An 18,878-nucleotide genomic window follows, 5' to 3' on the forward strand; every position below is an offset into this window, starting at 1 on the left:
AGGGAAGCCGCTGTCACTGATTCTCCGAGGGCCACTTTCCCCATTTGCCTGAGGCTGAGCAAGGCTTGCTGGATGAGGACTTTCTCTTCTGGGTCCATGCATTGTTGTAACAAATGCTGAGCACAAATTATTGGCTGGGCATAGGCAATCCAGAGATGAATGAATGAGACCTAGTGAGCAAGCTCACGTTTTAGTTGGGGAGACAGACTTGCAAACAGACCACAGCTGTGCAAGATGACAAACACTTTAACAGAGATCAGTACAAGGTGTTGTGAGCGCACAAAGGAGGGGATTTCTACCTCTGCCTTGGGGCAGCGGGGAAGCTTTAGAAAGGAAGGGGCATTGGAGCTGGCTCCTCCCAAAGGATGGTCAGGAATTGCAAGGCAGAGAAGATGGAGATGACATTCCAGGGACAGGAACAGCACATGACAAGCACAGAGTCCTGAAACGTAGTGTGAGTGGAGGAACACAGATGACAATGAGACCAGAGAAATAGATCCTTGGGGCCCAGAAGGGTCTTGTTTGCTGACAGTCTTGGGGCCAGGGAGGGAGTTGGGGGCAAAGGAAGAGAAGGCTTGCAGACAACTGAAGAGGAAAATGAATAAACTGCTCTGTCACACTGTACTCACACTCACCCACACATACTTTCCCCATCTCATTTTGTGGGGCTAGGGAAGGGCAGGCTGGTATGATGGTGAAGTTCTAGCTGTTGAGTGCTTCATGAGATATCCAGACTAGCAAGAGGCAGAGGGCAAATCCTAAACTCTGAGATCAGTGCAGAGGTGAGGAGCTGGAAACAGGAGTCTGAGTTAAAAGATTTGAAAGAAGGCAGTGGAACGGGAGGAAAGAAGTTAAGTTGGGCAAGAGGTGAGAGCATCCGGGACTTCACTATGCCCAGGGCTCTTTATCCACATTCTTGTCTTATGCTGTGTTAGTGCGATGGCCTGACTTTGCTCTAATTACCTATAGCTGGGTTCATTTGTTATCAAAGACCGTCTGACCTGTGCCCCTGACCCATGCCTATATGTGGTCTTTAGTGTTGTGAAAGGCAGCAAGCAGGGAGCTACTGGAGAAACATGCCTGAGTCTTGTAGGTATAATATTGTTTGCGATCATGGTAATGGGTTCTCTAGAGTCTGGCCCTGCCCAAGGGCTTGGAGTGGTGAGCACAGGACTAGATTCAGGGCTCCAAGTACATGCAGGATCATTCTCCAGTCAATCAGAGAAAACCAACGTCATGCCAACTTGATTTCTCCCTAAACCAGGTGATGAAGAGAGGGATAGGCAGGTGGGCCCTACCAGTGATATGAAGATGCACACACCTGGGGCTTCTGCACTAGGAACTGAGGGTTCATTGCATACTGGTGACGTCTAAATAGTCCAAATGGTGTCCCTGAGACCCTAAAAGGCAATGGTTGGGCAAAGGGCCATGGTTATTCAACCCAATAAATATTGCTCGATGTTACTGCAAGGTGGGTGCTGTGCTTGACGCAGAGAAAGAGGAGAACAAGCCCTCCAAAGGCCTGGGCCCCCTGAAGCTTACAGTCTAGTTGGGAAACAAAATTAAACCTCACTTACAATTGACCAGTGCCGGGTCTGTGATTGAGAAAGCATAGGTAGCCATGGAAACCTACCCCAGGGATCCAATATGGGGCTGTGTGTGTGAAGGATGTCCTGGGCAGAGGGAAGAGTGTAGCAGGGCTCTGAGATCACCAAGACCAGCCCAGATGAACAGCAAGAGAATTGTACTGAGGCTGGAGGGAGGGTGTCTGCTGGGCTGGGGGGTAGGCACAGGCCAGAGTGGAGCCCCAAAGCCAGGATCAGGAGAACGGGCTTCCCATGGAAATCATGGGAAGCCATTGGAAGAGGTAAAGCAGGGGAATGGTGTGACTGTTTTGGGGAAATTACTCTGCCTTATGGAAAAGAGGCTGAAGGGTAGCAAGAGGGCAGCCAGGACCTGAGTTAAGAGACTACTGTGTAGTATAGACAAGAGATGATGGGACCTGGATTTGAACATAGCAATGGAGATGGAGAGAACTACAATGACTCCAGAGACATCTAGGAAGTAGAATGGGCAGAATTTGGATGTGGCGGCTTGGGGGTGAGGGAGCTTACAGCAGGCTGAATGATGGCCCCCAATGATGTCAGGTCCTCATCCCTGGACCATGTGAATTTTACTTTATATGGGAAAGCCTTTGCAGATGTGATTGACTTAAGGATCGTAAAATAGGGAGATTATCGTGGGTTATACAGTGGGTCCTAAATGCAGTCACAAGTGTCCTTGTAAGCGAGAGGCACAGGGAGATTTGTCACAGATGGAGGAGGGGGAAATGTAACCATGGAGGCAGAGATTAGATTTGTGCAGCCACAAGCCAAGGAATGCCGGCCAGAAGCTAGAAGAGGCAAGGAACAGCTTCTCCCCAAGAGCATCTAGAGGGAGTGAGACCCTGCAGACACCTTGGTTTCAGCCCAGTGAAGCCAGATCTTGGACTTCTGGCCTCTGAACGGTAAGAGAACGTTTTTTTGTTGTTTTAAGCCACCAAGTTGTGGAAACTTGTTGCAGAAGACCCAAGAAACTAATACAGAGTTGAAGAGTAAAATCCAACCACCAGTTTTCTACCTTGGGCAACTGAGTGGAGGATAGTGCCCTCCACGGAATGCAAAACTCTAAATGAGGAACAGGTAGGAAAGAGCGGGTTCCAGAGTGGCCATGTGGAATGTGAGAGTGCTGTGAACTATTGGAGGGCAGATGTCTAGCAGGTGGTTAGAAATACAAGTTTGATGCTTGGGACCAACGTCTGGGATGAAGTCTGAAACTTATGAGGCATCAGCATTCAGAGAGTAAGTGAAGCCACGTTATTGGATGAAGTCACCTGGGAAGATGTGGCCCTCACCTCTAGCAAAGCATAAGAATCACCTGGGCAGCTTTTATAAATGCTGATGCCTGGGCCCCCTCCCAGCTAGTCCAATTAACTCAGCCTAGGTGGTGTCCAGGGCTTCCTGTTTTTGAAAAAAGCTTCCCAAGTAATATTAATGTGCAACCAGAGTCAAGAACTACTGGTGAAGACAAGAGAAAGGAGCTAAAGACAAACACCTCAGACAACTAATACCTACAACAGTGCATCTCAAAGTGTGGACCCTGGACCGGAAGCGTCATCATCACCTGGGAACGTAATAGAGATGTAAATTCTGAGGTGCCTCCCGGACCTAGTGGATCAGGAACTCTGGGGGTGTGGCCCAGGAGTCCATGTTCTAACAACTCCTCAGGTGATTTGGATGCATGCTAACATTTGAGAACCACTGGGTTAAAGGATGGTCTTCCGAGACAAAGAAATCCCTCCTCTGAAAAAGAGATTGAGCAGAAGAAGCCAGCAAGGTATGTCAAGATCCAAGAAGATCTGATGAATTGGCATCCAAAGGAGGTGGTGTTTTGTGTAAAGGGAGTAATACTGCTGGAAAAGCAAATAAGATAAGGTCTGAAAAGTAGTCATTGGATATGGTGACCAGTTGGTCTTTGTTGACCTTGACAAGAGCACTTTCAGTGGGCTGGTGGATCACCAAGGATTGCAGAGACTCAGGAGTGGCTGAAAATGAGGCAGCGGAAGCAACAAGTAAGAGTGTTGGTGAAGAACGGCGGAAGAAGGATGGGATTGATAGCTAGAGGGGAGATGCGGAGCCAAGGGCGATTGTTTTCCACTTATCTTCATTTGTTAGGTTGGGAATGACTTCAGGATCTTTGAATGTGGAGGGAAAAGAGGCAGGAGAGGAGAAGTTGAAGATACAGGGCAAGCAGGGGATAGCACAAGGATGCCAGGAGGCAGGAGGGAATGAGGTCCAAAGCACAGACGGTGGCGTGGCCTCAGATACAGAGGAAAAGGAGAAATGGTACCCTTAGGCATATATTCGCTTGTGGGTTTGAGGAAGCCTGAGGACGCTTTGAGGACATCTGCTTGTGGTGTTCCTTTTCTCTGGAAGTACGGGATCAGATCACTGGCTGAGACAGAGTGGGCATAGGAGTGACCACTTAAAGCCCTTGGGAAGAAGGGGACTGAAACTGTCTGGAGAAAATAGAAGTAGTCCCGGGCAGTGTCATAGCTCCGCTTGAGGCTGAATATTGGGAATTTAGCTTGGGCCCAATCTGCATGCTTCTGTGATTTTTTCTTCCTTCATGCTCAGCAGAAAGGGCTCAGAGTTGAAGTGGTACAGGGTTGGGGTGTTGCCAGGAGGGTGAGATAAAAGGCTTGAGTTGAGGATGCTGGCAAGAGACTGGCTGACACTATGGATGGATCCCAGAGCTGAAGCTGGAAAGGACAGGCAGGAAGGATAGGACTTGCTGATGGGTGGGGGCGGGGAATAGATAGGGCAAGTGACAGGCTGTTGGAGCGAGGCTGAAGCTAACTGGTGACAACTGTGAGTGGAGACGGGGTTGTGATCGGAGAATGGGATGTCTGGAATGTTATGATTTCAGAGGTGGATTCTAATAGAAGCAGACTAGAGATACACGAAAGGAGGTATCTGGTCAAGGCAAGGGAAAAGATTATGAGTTCAGGTCGCTCATCCAAACAGGTCCAGGCAATGGGACAAGGTGCAGACAGGAAGCCAGAAGACAAGAGGACTGGGCTGTGCTTGCTGAGATTTTGTGCAGGGGGCGCCTGCGCAGGGGCCTCATTAAGGCTCCCGGTGCTGTGTTCCTGCCTTGCCTGTGACCACTGGCAGACGGGGTACCGGAGGCCAGTGAAGGCATGCTTGCTTCATTGTTGTCACTGTTAATAATAGCTGGTATGACCTACCCAAATTTACATACCACAGAGTTAATGTCTGTAAACAGCCTCATCTAAGCTCCCATTTTGGAGACAGTAGAGCAGGGGTGCCGAGGACGAAAAATGTATCATTGTCTCTTAAAGGTGGCAATTTCTCTGCTCTTTCTCAGCTCCCATCCTGTGCTCCCTATCCAGCCCTGTCTTCCATTTCAAGAGGTTTCCCCCTCCCCTCTCTTTCCTAAGCCGGTGCTGAGGGCAGAGGGAAGCTGGCAGAGCCTCCCAGCAGCAAGAGCCGGGGCTTCTCGTCACTCACCATCCCCTGGGTCCTCGGCGCTCTACTAGGCAGTCCCTCTTCTCAGCTCCTCACTGGGTTTCCTGTGCTGGCTGAGGGGGGCTGCTACTGTCTGTTTTGGGGGATCTTGCTGAGGTCCAAGGTGAAGTCTAGAATCCTGCCATGAGCCTCCACCTCGGAGGTCCCACCTGCTGGGGCTCCTTCCCAGCGACGTTATGGACACTGGGATCTCTCAGTACTTTGTGTCCCCCTGGGGGCACTCAACAACCTCTGGGACCCTGGATGCCATGGGAACAGAGGAACAGGGAACAAGGCACCATCTCAGGAACAAATGTGCCCCGCCACCAGGGCTGCACCTTCTGTCCAGGCGCCGAGCTGAGAGGCCTTCTCTGAGAGGCCCGTAGTTTCCTGGGCCATGTGCTGGGAAGCAAGGAGCAAGCCTTCTGGTGCTGGGACTCACCCAGGTTATCTGGATGTTTCTATAAACCCTCCCCAGTCTCCCAAAGGAGCAGGGGAAGAAAGCAAGGACACTTGTCTGATGACTCCTCACTCGCCCCCTTTCTCTGCACCCCCAACAGTAAAAGGGATTTCTACTTCCTCTTCCTGTCTGATACAAGCTGTCCATCTAACAAATCTTCCTTCTTTAGTATATTTGTCCTTCCCTCCCTCAGACTATGAGGGCAGACACGTCAAAGGAAAAAAACTGGATTACTGAGAAGAGAGAACTTGGAGGGGTGTTTTGAAAATATTATTCCAGTTACACTAGTAACCAATAACAGTGTTAAATGACTTACATACACTGCTTCACAAAACTGCACAAAAAGCCTGTGAGGTAGAACTGTTGTCACCATCTCAGAAATGGCCAAACTGAGGCTCAGCAAGCCTGACAACACGCCCAGTATCACACAGGTAGTAAGTGATGGAGGGAGGCCTCAACCCAGCTCCATGTGTCCAGAGCCTGAGGCCTTAACCACTATACAACACTGCCTCCACTAGCCCACCCAGCTCCCGCCTGTCTCCAAGCCCCAGAAGCCGTGCCTCTAGTCTCCATTCTTTTTCTGGCACCCCAAGGGTAGTCTCTTCAGCGTTTCCCCTGATAGCAACTGAAAGACGTAAAGGAATATTTTGCCATCTCCCCAGTGTCTGAACCATCGGGGAAGGGGACTGGGTTGATATTCATCTGGGTTGCCCAGATCAGTCATATCAATTGTTAAAATATTGAAGATTGAATTGTTAAAATACTTCTAGCTGGGAAATAGCTGCTGTCCCCAAGCCCTTAAAGTGCCATCCTCCAGTGGCTCATTCTGATCAGTTGGTACCCAAGCCATACTCACTGATAAATATATTTAATATCACCCCGGAAGAAGAAAAGAGAAGTTTCACAGCACTAAGATTGGACGTGAATGTATAAATGCTACCTCGAGCTATTGATGGTTCCAGAAAATAAGTCATTTTCTGTAACGTTAGTGAGACAACTTGTATGAAAGCACAGAACATAATGCCTATCACATGGCAGGTGTTCCCTAAGCATTAGCTGAATTATAATCTAAGTTATGTTGCTAAAATTCTCCCCTGAGGGAGAGTTTGGAGCCCAGCAATTCCCAGAGTTGATAGAACTGACACATTTCTTTTAGGAGTCAACAGAGAGCAACTTTCATTTAAGTCCCTGAGTGGAGACATGAATCAGATACAGCTAGAATTGGAGCATCTGGATAAGTTAGCAAAGAAAATTGCCTGGCCATCAGAAACACTAGACCTGAGTAGGCTCTAGCTGATAGGCAAAAGCAAAGTGAAATAGGAAGGAGATCCGTGCCAACAGCAGAAACCAATTGTACTCACCACCAAGTCCTCCCCATGGGCAGATGCTGGGTGCTTACATTTACTGAGCACCTTATCCTCTTTGAATCCTCAAACCCACTCTGGAAAGAGTGACGCATTTCCATTTTTGATGTTTTGAAACTGGGGTTTAGAGAGGCTTGGTAACTTGTCCAAGGTTGTACAGGTATCAAGACATGGAGTCGGGAATCCCAAACATTCTGTCTGGTTCTAAGGTAGTCTGTCCCCTCCACCATGTACCCAGATTTCCCCATATATGCTGCTGTGGTTTGTTTTAGCAGACCGTTTACAAGGAAATCACAAAAGAAATGGTCCAAATATTCACATATTCCAAATTAGACATGTTTTTACTAGCACTCACCCACAATCCAGACAGGCCAGGGAGGCCTGTGATGATGGGAAGAGAGAGTAATGAGATGCAAAGAATGAAACAGGCATGCCACTACAACTGTCAAAGGAAACAAGAAAAGAAGGTATCGGTTGACAAGACCAGTGACAATCAAAGGCCTCTCACTGCCTCCAGCACGTCCATTGTGGGTGGAGAATTGGGGGGTACCGAGGATACACTTTGCCAATCAATGGCATCCCTGGACGAGCGGACTTGGCCTTGGCATAGAGGGGAGCTGTGAGCGAGGAGGCAGATGAATGTCCCCAGTGAGCCTGGTACCTGGATTGATGAAGTGGGAGCCTTGGTCCCTGGATTGCTCATCTTTACAACTGGCACCAACACAAAGTAGGGGGCTGGGGTGCAGGCAGGAGGAACTGCAACCCAGAGTCCATCTGTATGCTCACACAGCATCTCTACTGTCTAGCCTTTGCCATTTTTGTATGTATAGCTCTTCATGGTTTTCAAACTTGTTCTCTCAGATGGGATGGCTTTTTAATTGGATAGAATTTTGAGGACACCCTGGTGATCTGGGTCACTGGAGCCCTGTCTTTTCATTAGGAGCCAGATGAGTGAAGTGTCTTTCTTTTTGCTTTTCCTCAGTAGAATTAGCTACTTTCTAACTACTCTTCCTGTCTCCAGGCTTGACATCAGTGTGTCCATCCTTGAATCTACTGCCTAAGATGCCTTCATAACCACAGATCTGACTATGTTTGCACCAAGCTGCTCAGAAGTTATCTGAGGGTCTCCAGTGCCCACTGGCATCTGTCCACAGATGATTTTCTGAACATGGAAACGTGGCCAAAGATGTTTGAGAAATGCTGCACACCAGATCCTCTCTTTGTGTTTCACAATGCACAGTAGTATATTAAACAGAGTACAAGGACCTGTTCTTCTGTGTTTGGGAGGGCTTATCAATGAACTGGGCTACAGAAATGGACTTCCTTTGCCCTCTGAAACATTTACTAAAATCTAAAGACTATATCTAGTAGAACAAGCTTTGGAAAAAACCTGCCTAAAAGATAATATCCAGACTCTTTATTTATTTTTATTTTATTTTTTTAAAGCTGCATCTCTTTCATTTTAAAACTTTTTTTTAGGTTATTGGAGCATTTTTTATTACTCCCTTTTAACTTATCTATTGTGATTTTGACTATATTTCTTTGAATGTCTTTTTTTATTGAGGTATAATTGACATATAACATATTGGTTTCAACCGTACAACATAATGATTTGATATTTGTCTATGTTGCTAAATGATCACAAGAAATCTAGCCAGCATTCATCACCAAACATAGTTACAAAATTCTTTTTCTTGTGTTGAGAACTCTTTAACTCAATATTCAAAATCTTCAAGAATCTTGACCTAATACTCCTCGCCCATAGTGGGAAGAGTTCAGGCTTAGGAATCAGACAGATCCCAGTTCAAACCCAATGCTGGCATTTGGTCACATGTAAGCTTGGCCTTCGTTACTCTCCCATTTGGTGCCACTAGCTCCTTACCTATAAATGGCGAGGATTGCACCTACTTTGAAGGGTTGTTGTAAAGGATTGCATGAGATAAGGAAGGGAAAGCCCATAATAGAATACCTTGCCTACAGGAAAGGACTCCATGAATGGAATTTCTATAATTATGATTATCTTTTAAAGTCCCTTTTCCAACCCTCAATGACTCACTCCAACCTATCTGCTTGTCTTTTCCCAAATATTGCCCAAATTTCTAAGCACTTTCCACGTGGAACGCCCTCTCTTCCTCGTCTCCATAACTCAAAACTCCTTCCCATTATTCAAAGCAAAGCGCCGGCAAGTGGCAACTGTGTTCAGCTTCCCTGCTGTGACAATCAGTCCTGGACCTTTTGTTCCTTCTACACCTAGTTTCTGTGTCTATGAGGGCACTTAATCCTCCCTACCAGTGTGGCTTTGAGGTCCACACCTCTGTCCCCTGCTGGAGATGCTTTAGGAAGCCTTGTGATGCTGGAGATGGCTCAGCCTTTGCAGCCAGAGAGGTTTGAACCCCATCTCCCTGAAGGGCTGGCTCCATGACAGTGGGTAAGTGTGTTTCCCCATCTACGAACTGGAATGAGGATTCGGATAGAATTGCTGTGAGGACTTAAGGAGATAGCATGTGCAGTGTCTAGCACTACAGTTAATTTCGTTTCCTTCCCTCGACATCCCCTTACCCTATGGTGAAATTATGCATATCAACCAGCACATGTAAGGGGCTCAAGGTCTATTGAACTGACTGGTCAAGCTGCCTTGATAAATCGATAGTGTCTTTTAAGTCATCATTGATGAACATATCTACCTACCTAGTATCTAATTTACCTTGCTTTTATCCAAAGAAAATGAGACAATTCCTAAGCACATTGTACCTGGCTTTCCTTTAAAACTTCTACAGAATCAAAGAACCCAAGGCCCCCAATCATGACAAAAGCAGTGAAATAACTGACCAGGATGCTGACTACATATGAGGACTTTCAAGGGTGTTTAGCACCAGAACAACAACTCAGCTACAAGAAGTAACTTACTAGGAGCAGCACTAATTCTGCAAACTAGAAGACAGAAGCCCTGCATTTTCTGGTCCTGGCTCTAACTATAACTTGATGGAGGACCTTGGGAAAAAGTCTTGCATTCTGAGGGACTCAGTTTCCCCTTCAGAAAGAGAGGATACTGGAAAGGAGATGACTAAGCTCTCTACCAACTCTAAGTCTGTGGGAAAACCATGGCGCGCTCTCTCTCTATTGCTTCAAATCTCAGGCACGTGTTAATTAGCTCCCAGTGTGGCATTTGTTGTGTCACTCTGAGGGCATCACACTGAGAGCATCAGGCTAGTTGTGTTGCCTTACATCACAAAGAACCATGCCGGACCATCCTCTTAGCCCAGATCTGCCTGTGAGACCCAGGTCACAGCAGTAGGAAGCTTTCTCTGAATGTGAGCTCAGTCAAGAAGAGAGACAAAAAGAGGATTTTCTTCTCTACTGATTTGGTGTCTTTGTCATGTTAACACCCTGGGGTGGCAGTAATGCTTAGGAATTTGGTTTTATGGTCCAACCTTGTGGCAATCTCCTAGAGGGATGACAGATGATCTGGTTTGTTGGTCTATTTGCCCATTTTATGCTCTGGCCAATTAAGAATTTCATAGCCTGATCAAGGAAGGAGATGAGCTCTTTGAAATCTGGACCAGTGAATTTTTGTGTTTCTGTATTTACTTTTGACTTCTGGCTAAAGTTATAAAAACTGAAGCTACAAACTCTCTGTATGACTGTCTATAGTTGAGAAAGGCCTTGACTTCTCACTGTCAGTATGAAATGTTTTCCTACTTTGGGAGGGTATTAATAATTAGATTATGTTTCTTAAGTTAAAGACGCTCTCTGCTGACTTGTTTATAAACATAAATAGTCATGTAAATGGAATATTCCCAAAGTTCCCAAGAAATAAAAACATTGAATTTCTGACAGTTTAATGTACTACAACTGAAAAAAATCCTTCTTACACAAATTGTTAGCTCAGAAACATTTTAAGGATCCAAGCTCACATAATTATGGTAAATTTTGGCAAATCGCAATACTTCAAGAAAAACTAGCTATGCTTTTTTCTCTGATTTATCAGCGTTAATTATAATCCAATAGTACATTTTACTTGAAGTTTTTTCTCAAGAGAAAATCTGAATCTCCTAAATTTATACAGCTTTTTAAATTTATATTCAACTAAATTGAGTTGTTATTCTGGCAAACTTTTCATATCAACAGTAAGTATATTTTATATGGAACCAGTTTAGATGTAATTTCCAACATCTTTAGGTGAATTAAAACCTTGGACAAATATAAAAGTGAGCTAATTAATGGATAATTCTTCGATACCTATATACTGTCTAAGTAAGATAGAAGACTGAGACATCGATTACCAAGTATAATTTAAAGTTTACGTCCTATTGCTTCTTACTTTTATACGCTATACAGCTATATCTTTGAGTCATGTTAGTAAACATGTTCATTTTAAAGTGTGGAAGTGATGTCTGTGTCTGAACAAAATCGTACGTATCACAAGCTTTGTTAATATGCTACAATGCTTGTATATGACAGTTCTCAATCATCTATCCCCCAATTTTCTCTGTGAAATAGAAGGAGGCTACTTTAGTTAGAAGTCGTAATTAGTGGGGTGGTGGAAACTATTAAGAGCCACAGGCACAGAATTACAAGTGACAGTATGCTTTCATTTTTCAAGCAAGTCTGTTACAGAATATAAAGGAGGGTAAGTGAAGCACAAAACTTGGAAAGCGAATTCTATTTGCCTTGGTTCATGATACCTGCATCTGAAAAGAAGCTATGAAACGTTAGCATTTTGGCAAAGTTCTCTAAGTTTCGAAAGGCTAGCTGCCTTGGTTTTCTGACCAATGTTGTTACCTGCAATACAAAAGAATATTCTTTACCTTCTGTGCAATCTGCCTAGATAGCAAAGGTTCTTTGTCTCATCAGAATAATTTTCTATGCTTCTCTGTGATTTATGCTTATTTTATGTCCTTCATTATTAAAAAACAAAGGTTCGTCCCTTGTGAAAGAGCTAAGATGCTTTACAAGTCTATTTTAAAATATCCAATAGTCACGTTGATAAATAGGTGGCCAATTATTATTTTTCAGGCATCTGATGATCCTGTCTTAATCAAGTGTCCAAATTTCCTCTGGAAACTCTTTAGATTTTGCCTTCCCTAGACTGGATCCTAATTTAGAAAAAAAGAAAAGAAAACGTTCAGGATATTTTCTACACCTACCTTTGAAAATTCCCAGGAAGCCACTGGGAAATCACAAAGATTTGTTCTTTCACCTTATAAAAAGAGAGGTGCTAAAAATAATTAGGTTTGTTTGGTGTGATTCACAGCCTTTGATTGGATTCACTGTTGTAAGGGATACGTTTGAAAAGCTGTCAAATCAAGAAGGATGCTCAGCCTTCCCTTCCCGAAACAAGTTCCTGCCCCTGACAGGCAGGAAGCCCTGACATGGCCCTGATTTGGGTAACCATGAAAATCGTCCAGTTTCCTTCTTCTGTCTTAGAGCTTCTATTGGGTGAGAGGACTTAGGAGTTCAAAGGCTTTCGGGGAGGAAAGAGTTCAGTGATTGAAGGGAGCATGGAGAAGAAACTTCTCTTTGAAAGCATTCTCTCTTCTCCACGCTCACAGGCTCACCCCCTTCTAGATGTTTTCTTCTATATGTAACGAGAGTATTCTTTAGAAATCACAGAGAAGCAGAACCACGTAGGTGGGTGGGTGGATGGATGGATGGAGAGATGGGTGGATGGAGATGGGTGGAGAGGTCTGTTACAGCTAGGAATTGACCTTAAACAATTGTAAGCAATCCTTGTATGGCTGTTGTGTTCATGTCTGATGCTGCACTTGAAGTCATCAGGGCAGGCAGTCAGGAAGGGAAGATGGATGTGATATGAGGGAGAGAAAGGACAAGCTGGAACTCCCAGGATGCACTAAAACCCGTGTCAACCCTGATCAACAGGTGTCCTGCAGAGGCTGACCTTAGGACACGGGAAAAATGTAGCTGTTCTTGGACGCCATACAAAACTTTGAGTTATTCAGGTTCTCTCTACCGCAATTTCCAGGACACCATTTTTCTCCTATTGTAGTTAATCCCTAAATTTATCTAGGAGTTCCATCAAGTCGGCATGCCCCTACTCAGCCTGAGGGGACAGATCACAAAGGCCTACACCTCTTACTTCCTCTCTGACTGTTCTCTCCTCCCCTCAGCCTGTGGAATTGTTATCTAATCTGTGTTTGCAGAAGAAAAAGAACTGCTTGGCAAACAATCTTCCAAATTTTTTCCACCACACTCTTGGGCAGTGGCTCTTTAATCTTTAAAATCAAGTATGTAACATCTTTTCCTCTGGCTCCACTGTGGTCATAGCCTTCTGGGAAAGAAGGCTCACATCTAACTGCTGGGGCTGAGAGCAGTGAGGGAGGGTGGAGAGAGAGCAAATAGGCCTTGAGGCACAAATGGAGAAATTTTGGAATGGAGGGAACTCACCAGTTATATTCTGGAATTTTCCCCATCACACAAATATTCAACATTAAGGGACTGCCTGCGTGATAATTTCAACAAATAGTTTATTCCTTTCCAATAAAGAAACAAACCTCTTCCCAACAGACCTACTGCACATGCTGAATTTGAATCTGCTGAGACATTGCCCTTGGCTGTGAACGTGACACACAGGCACCGTTATTGAGAGAGGAGCCCACCATGGGGCCTGCATGTTCTTGCTAGGTATGCCGGGAATACAAGGCCCTGACTGCTCATTACTCGGGCCTCTTCTCAGGGTTGTGTCTGCAGTGAGTTAACCTTGAAGGAAGAGGTAGCATCTCTCTCCCCAAAGCAAGCTTTCTTCCCCTCCCTATAAAAGCAAGGAATCCTGCAGACTCAGTTTTCCTCTCCTGTAATATAATCCACTTCCTATGAGGCATCCATCTAGGCCCACCTATGTCACTCTCCCCCAACCCCGTGGGATTTCAGTTCATGGAGAAGTGGTGCAAATATGAAGATCTGGCTACAAATTTTGCCATGAGTAATAAAGTCCTTTGTCTCTGACCCAGGAGTCTCATGTCTCCTGCCAGCATCCGTGGAACAGTGATGTGTTAGCTTGTAAATAGGGTAAATTTCCAGACCATTGGTGGTTCTTTACAATGGTGGCCTCTCAAAGCCTTTTCCCAAAGGGCACATGGGTCACCTTGACCATCTGTGTGTCTTAACCCTGCTAAGTGATGTAGGGGAGGAATACATTTCCTCTATCCAAAGTAGGTTCATCTGGCTGGAGAACGAATTAAATTCACATGAGACAGAATAGCAAGAGAAAATTAAACAAAGATTTATGAGGACCGTGGCCCGGGGCCTTTCTTCCCGAAGGAAGAAAGGGCACTGAAGAAGTGGGGTACACAGAGTGGTTATATACCCCCAAACAGGGTGTTTCACATATGATTGAAATGTCCCTCCCACAACAGTCACAAGATTGCCCTGTTGGCACAGTGTTTGATGGATACAGCAGGTAGTGGTCTGCTATCTCGGAGGGCGTAGCAGGAGGCAAGTCTACTGTCTTGAGCTGGGTGGTCACAGGTGAGTGCCCCAATCAGTTCCTAACCTAAGGAAAGATGCTTAATCCTTAAAGAAATGCCAACGTTGGGAGGGGGAGGGAAGTCAGTTACAGGAGGTTACCAGACAAGCACAATAAACAAATGCAGATTTAAGTCCTTGCCTTCCCCATTGATTAAGAGTTTCTAGAGATATCTTTACAGATGGAGAGTTCCTTTACAATGTAAATGTCTCTTACAACGGGTAAGTAAATTCTACTTTTCAGTTGCTTTCCTGTCTGCAAAGAAAGCAGCCTCAAATAATCCTCATGCCAAAGAGACATATCTTGGGGTGGCCATTTCCAGGTCCCCACAGTGAGATAAAAGGAGGAGCTATTGGTGATAACAAAAACCAAAGCCACAGTAGAAATCCACTGTCCACCTCCCACTGGCCAGGCTTGTCTGGCACTTGTGCCTAGAAACCCAAAAGCATGAAGGCAGGAGAAGACAGTTTGATGGTGTCCTGGCCCAGCATAGATACCTGGCTGATTTGGGCTGCATTCTTGGTGGTTTTAGGAAGAAGGCATCTACCCATTCAATCTGGCTTCTTAGCCTGTTGCTAGCAAATGCTCGCCATTCCCAGACTCCTTGCAGCCTTTCCAGACGAGTTTTCAAACCTAATTAAGCTTAGCATTATCATTGTTTTTATCACATTAAGTTCCCACTTGGCCCTCAGCAGCAGAGACCACAAAGTCAGCACTGCATCTTTAAACAGAAACAACAGATTTTGGTTCAATTAAAAATTCATTAAAATGCAAATTAGTTTGTAAATTTTTTCCCTCCTTCTGACGATTCCTCAACATGGCTTTTTAATCATAGCTGGTGCTGAAGGAAAGGTGAACCTGTGGCTCAAAAGGAAGAGAGACGGAGAGCCAGAACTCCAGAGCCCCTCTCACTGCTGCAGACAAATGATTTTCTGAGAGCCTTACCCACTTCTTCATCCTTCCATCATTCCATTTTCTCCCCAGAGGGGATTGGTCTCATTCTCATTGTTCTCCGGTGCTTGACTGATAAACTCAATCATTTTTCTGATATCAGTCTCACTGAACAATGTTATCTTAAGGGAAACACCAGGATAAAATGAATAATCAACTTTATCCACCTACATTCCCTGGCCACCCTGTAAATATTTTGATAATGCTTTCAGGGAGATTTCTCCACTAACAGGACATTGAAATTTGACGAGAGCCTCCTGCAATGACTTAAAATGACAACCCTCCCCAGTGCTTAGTCAGGTGACCCCCTTGGCCCAAATCCTCCAGAGCCCACAGAGAGACGTATACAAACTAATAACATCGTCTACTATATGCGGGACCTGTAAGGCTTGACCCCCACTCTCATCAATCTACCGAGCGACTTTAGTGAGGTCCCTGTTAGTTGTGCCTAGCATAAGAATGTGGAAAATGAGGCTCAGAGATGTGGGGGATACTTTCCCAAAGTCACATTGCTGTAAAGCAGTAGTCAGAACCCGAACCCATGTCCATTGGATTCCAAGGCCGGTACTCTTTCCATTATGCTGATTCCATGACTCTTTGTCTCCACATTCAGAGAACTGGTCCAGCTTATTGTTTCACTGCTTGACCAGCTGTTACATCCAATTGGTCCTAAGCCAGGTTGGTTGGATGCAGACATGGATGCTAGCTTTCAAGAAGACGTGCTGCCTCAGACTCAAGGAGAAGTGTTCTCATCCTTCTGCTTGCTGTGGGAAGTAAGCAGCTAGTGCAAGTTCATTAAGTGCCCCTAATTGCTGAGAACACATTCAGGAAGTATGGTAAATGCAACTTAATTGAGAACTAATTAACTTGTTATAGTTATCTCATTACATGCCAATTAAATGTCTAAATATTCTTTTCTTCTCTGATAAAGGAATAAAACAAGAAAATCAGTGATTAAATTGGATCTCCAAATGAGAGAATTCAGGTGGTAGGGCCTGGGCAGAAATCAACTCTGCAGGGGCAGCCCCGGGGGCTCGTGGTCCTGAGGAAGTAGTCAAGCTTATTAACGTCACTTTAAAGGAAGATGTTCAAAGGCAGGGGGGAGATTGTGAGTTTCGGAAGAATTCTCCATTAAATCTGGTGTGAAATGGGATTTGGCCTCAAAGGCCCCGAGAGACAGGACCTGGCCACGGCTGTCCCTCCCACCCAGCTTCTCTCTAGCTACTTAAGGTTTGGGCTTTTTATTCCTTTGTTTGCTTTTAATCTGCCCTTTTCTGTGGAAATCCAAGGAGACCCTCCACGTAGCTGCATGCTGTTATCAGGAGCATATTGCCAGTTTCAGCTCAGCTCCCAAGTAATCATTTGCTCTTAATCTGTTTTCAATGGCAATGTCTTTTAACCCTCTCCCCGACCCAGTTTCCAGAATCCTTTCCGAAGAGAATCACCCGCAGTGGAGGAGCTGAGGGGACCTGGAAAGAAGAGAAAGCTAAAAGACTAAGTCCTTTCACAGCCCTTGACTTTCAGCCCTGATGTTTCTAAATCATGTCTGTTTAAATCACCGAGAAAAGCAAATTTTGTTTATTCCTGTCAGAAACTCAAATCAATATCCGATCTTAGCCGACGAGGGAGTTGATCTCATTCTCATCGGCTCATTGATGTTGGAACTGATGGGCCAGTGAGTTTGGGCTGCCTTGTTGAGATAGGTTGGTCCTGCATGAGGAGAGGAAGTATGTGGTTTTTCATTTTAATGCAAAGCAGGCAAGCCACCTTCCATATGCTCCACTTGACTCCCTCAGCCTCTCTAGTTGGACTAGTTTGGACAACTAGTGGCCTTTCCAGATCTTTCTGCTCCCTCTCTCACTGAAGAATGTCCCAACCACATAATTCCAGGGCTTTTCCATTCTTCCTTACTTGCACCAGTGTTTATTCTCTCTTTTGGGGGCTGATGGTGCTAACATAACTTGTAGGATTCCTAGAGAGAAATTAGAATGCTGAAGGCCCATTGCCTAAGGAGAGGTAGTTACCTGGTCTGCCCCCAGACTGGATGTCCCAACCCCCCAGTCCAGGTATGTCTCCACAAAAGAACCTGAATGGATTCCTTAGTTCTGGCCTTTGTGAAGACAACAAAAGAAGTAATTAAAAACGATGAGCCCACTTAGTGGAATGAAAAATGATAAACCACGTATTATGCAGTCAGGTTAAGCTGTGGTGCATACGAATAACTCACAGTGGGATTCTGATATGAATTTCCAATTTCTTCTCACTACCAAACTTGTGCAACCCCTCCTTAGCATCACTAGAAGCTCCCCTGCCATTTGATTCACCTGGGTTTTTTGAAATTTATTTTACTGCCTAGATTCAGCTCCTTTACCTGCTCAGAGTCTCCCACTTCAGTCTGCGCTGGGAGCCAGCTTCTTTAGATGAAGTCCTTGCTTCCTTCTATTTGCAGAAAACGCTCAATCTCTGCTTATGCATTTGTTCAAAGTTCACTTTAAGTACAGAGTATTTATCAACTGTATTGCTCTGCAAAGCGCCTGCCGCTGGTTACTCATTATGGGGAATGGCTTTGCTTCCTACTTTGCATGGCCCCGCAGCTTTCTCTCTGTGTCTCTCTCATTTGAGTTGCTCTGTTTTCTTTGGCCAGCTGCCTCTGTTCTCAGTGCTAACCTGAGGATTGGCGCCATATTTCAAACTCTACTCCTTGAGGGTGGGGAAGTTAACTGCCAGTTTGGGGCTGACATTAAAAGAGCTCTTCTATTGCGAGGAGCATGGTTACTGTGTGAAAATCCTCCTGGTGGAAGCAGGATTCAATGACAGAAGTTAAACCAAACCTTTGGGGATTGCGGGGGGGGGGGGGGGTGAGGGGCCGGTGCACAGGGAGGTGTGGTTTCTGCCGTAAAATGCTTCTTTCAGCCCTGGCTGCCCATTGGAATTCCCTGAGGAGCATCTGAAACTTCTGACACCTCGGTCCCACCCCAGACACTCTGATTGGATTATTGGGGAAAAGGGAGCCTGACTCAAGGTTGTTTCAAATTCCCCATGTGAGACTGAGAATCACTGGGCTAGAGATTTGAGCCAAATCAGAGTCAGCAAGAAAAAGCTGAGCTTCACGTTCAGGAGAGAGCGAGTTTCAACCTCAAGTCCAAAGGGCCAGCCACAGGATTGAAGCCCAGACTGCAAAGCCAAGAGTGCACAGTGGGGCAGAAATGGAGCACAGTGTGAAAAAAGCCAACCAGACAAGAACCACAGGGGTCCAGACTGGCCTCTGCAAGGGCTGTGGCCTAGTGGGACCCGCAGCTCAGCCTTGAAGGCCAAGGTGTCTGGAGCCCAAGTTGGTCAGCTTGGCTTAATGTCCAAGGCTGGACCCACATGGGTCTGTGACCTCCTGTTTAAGGCTCTTAGGCACCATTCTCCCTACAGTAGCTAAGGGTTGAACCATTTCATACCATTGCTACACAGATTATAATGACAAATATCATGTGTGTAAAATTACAAAGTGTTAGAGTAGAAGAAATAATGTAGTCCAACCTCTTCTAAAGAGGTTCAAGGTT

This window comes from Equus asinus, chromosome 2 (assembly GCF_041296235.1).
Source record: "Equus asinus isolate D_3611 breed Donkey chromosome 2, EquAss-T2T_v2, whole genome shotgun sequence".
Lineage (NCBI taxonomy): Eukaryota > Metazoa > Chordata > Mammalia > Perissodactyla > Equidae > Equus > Equus asinus.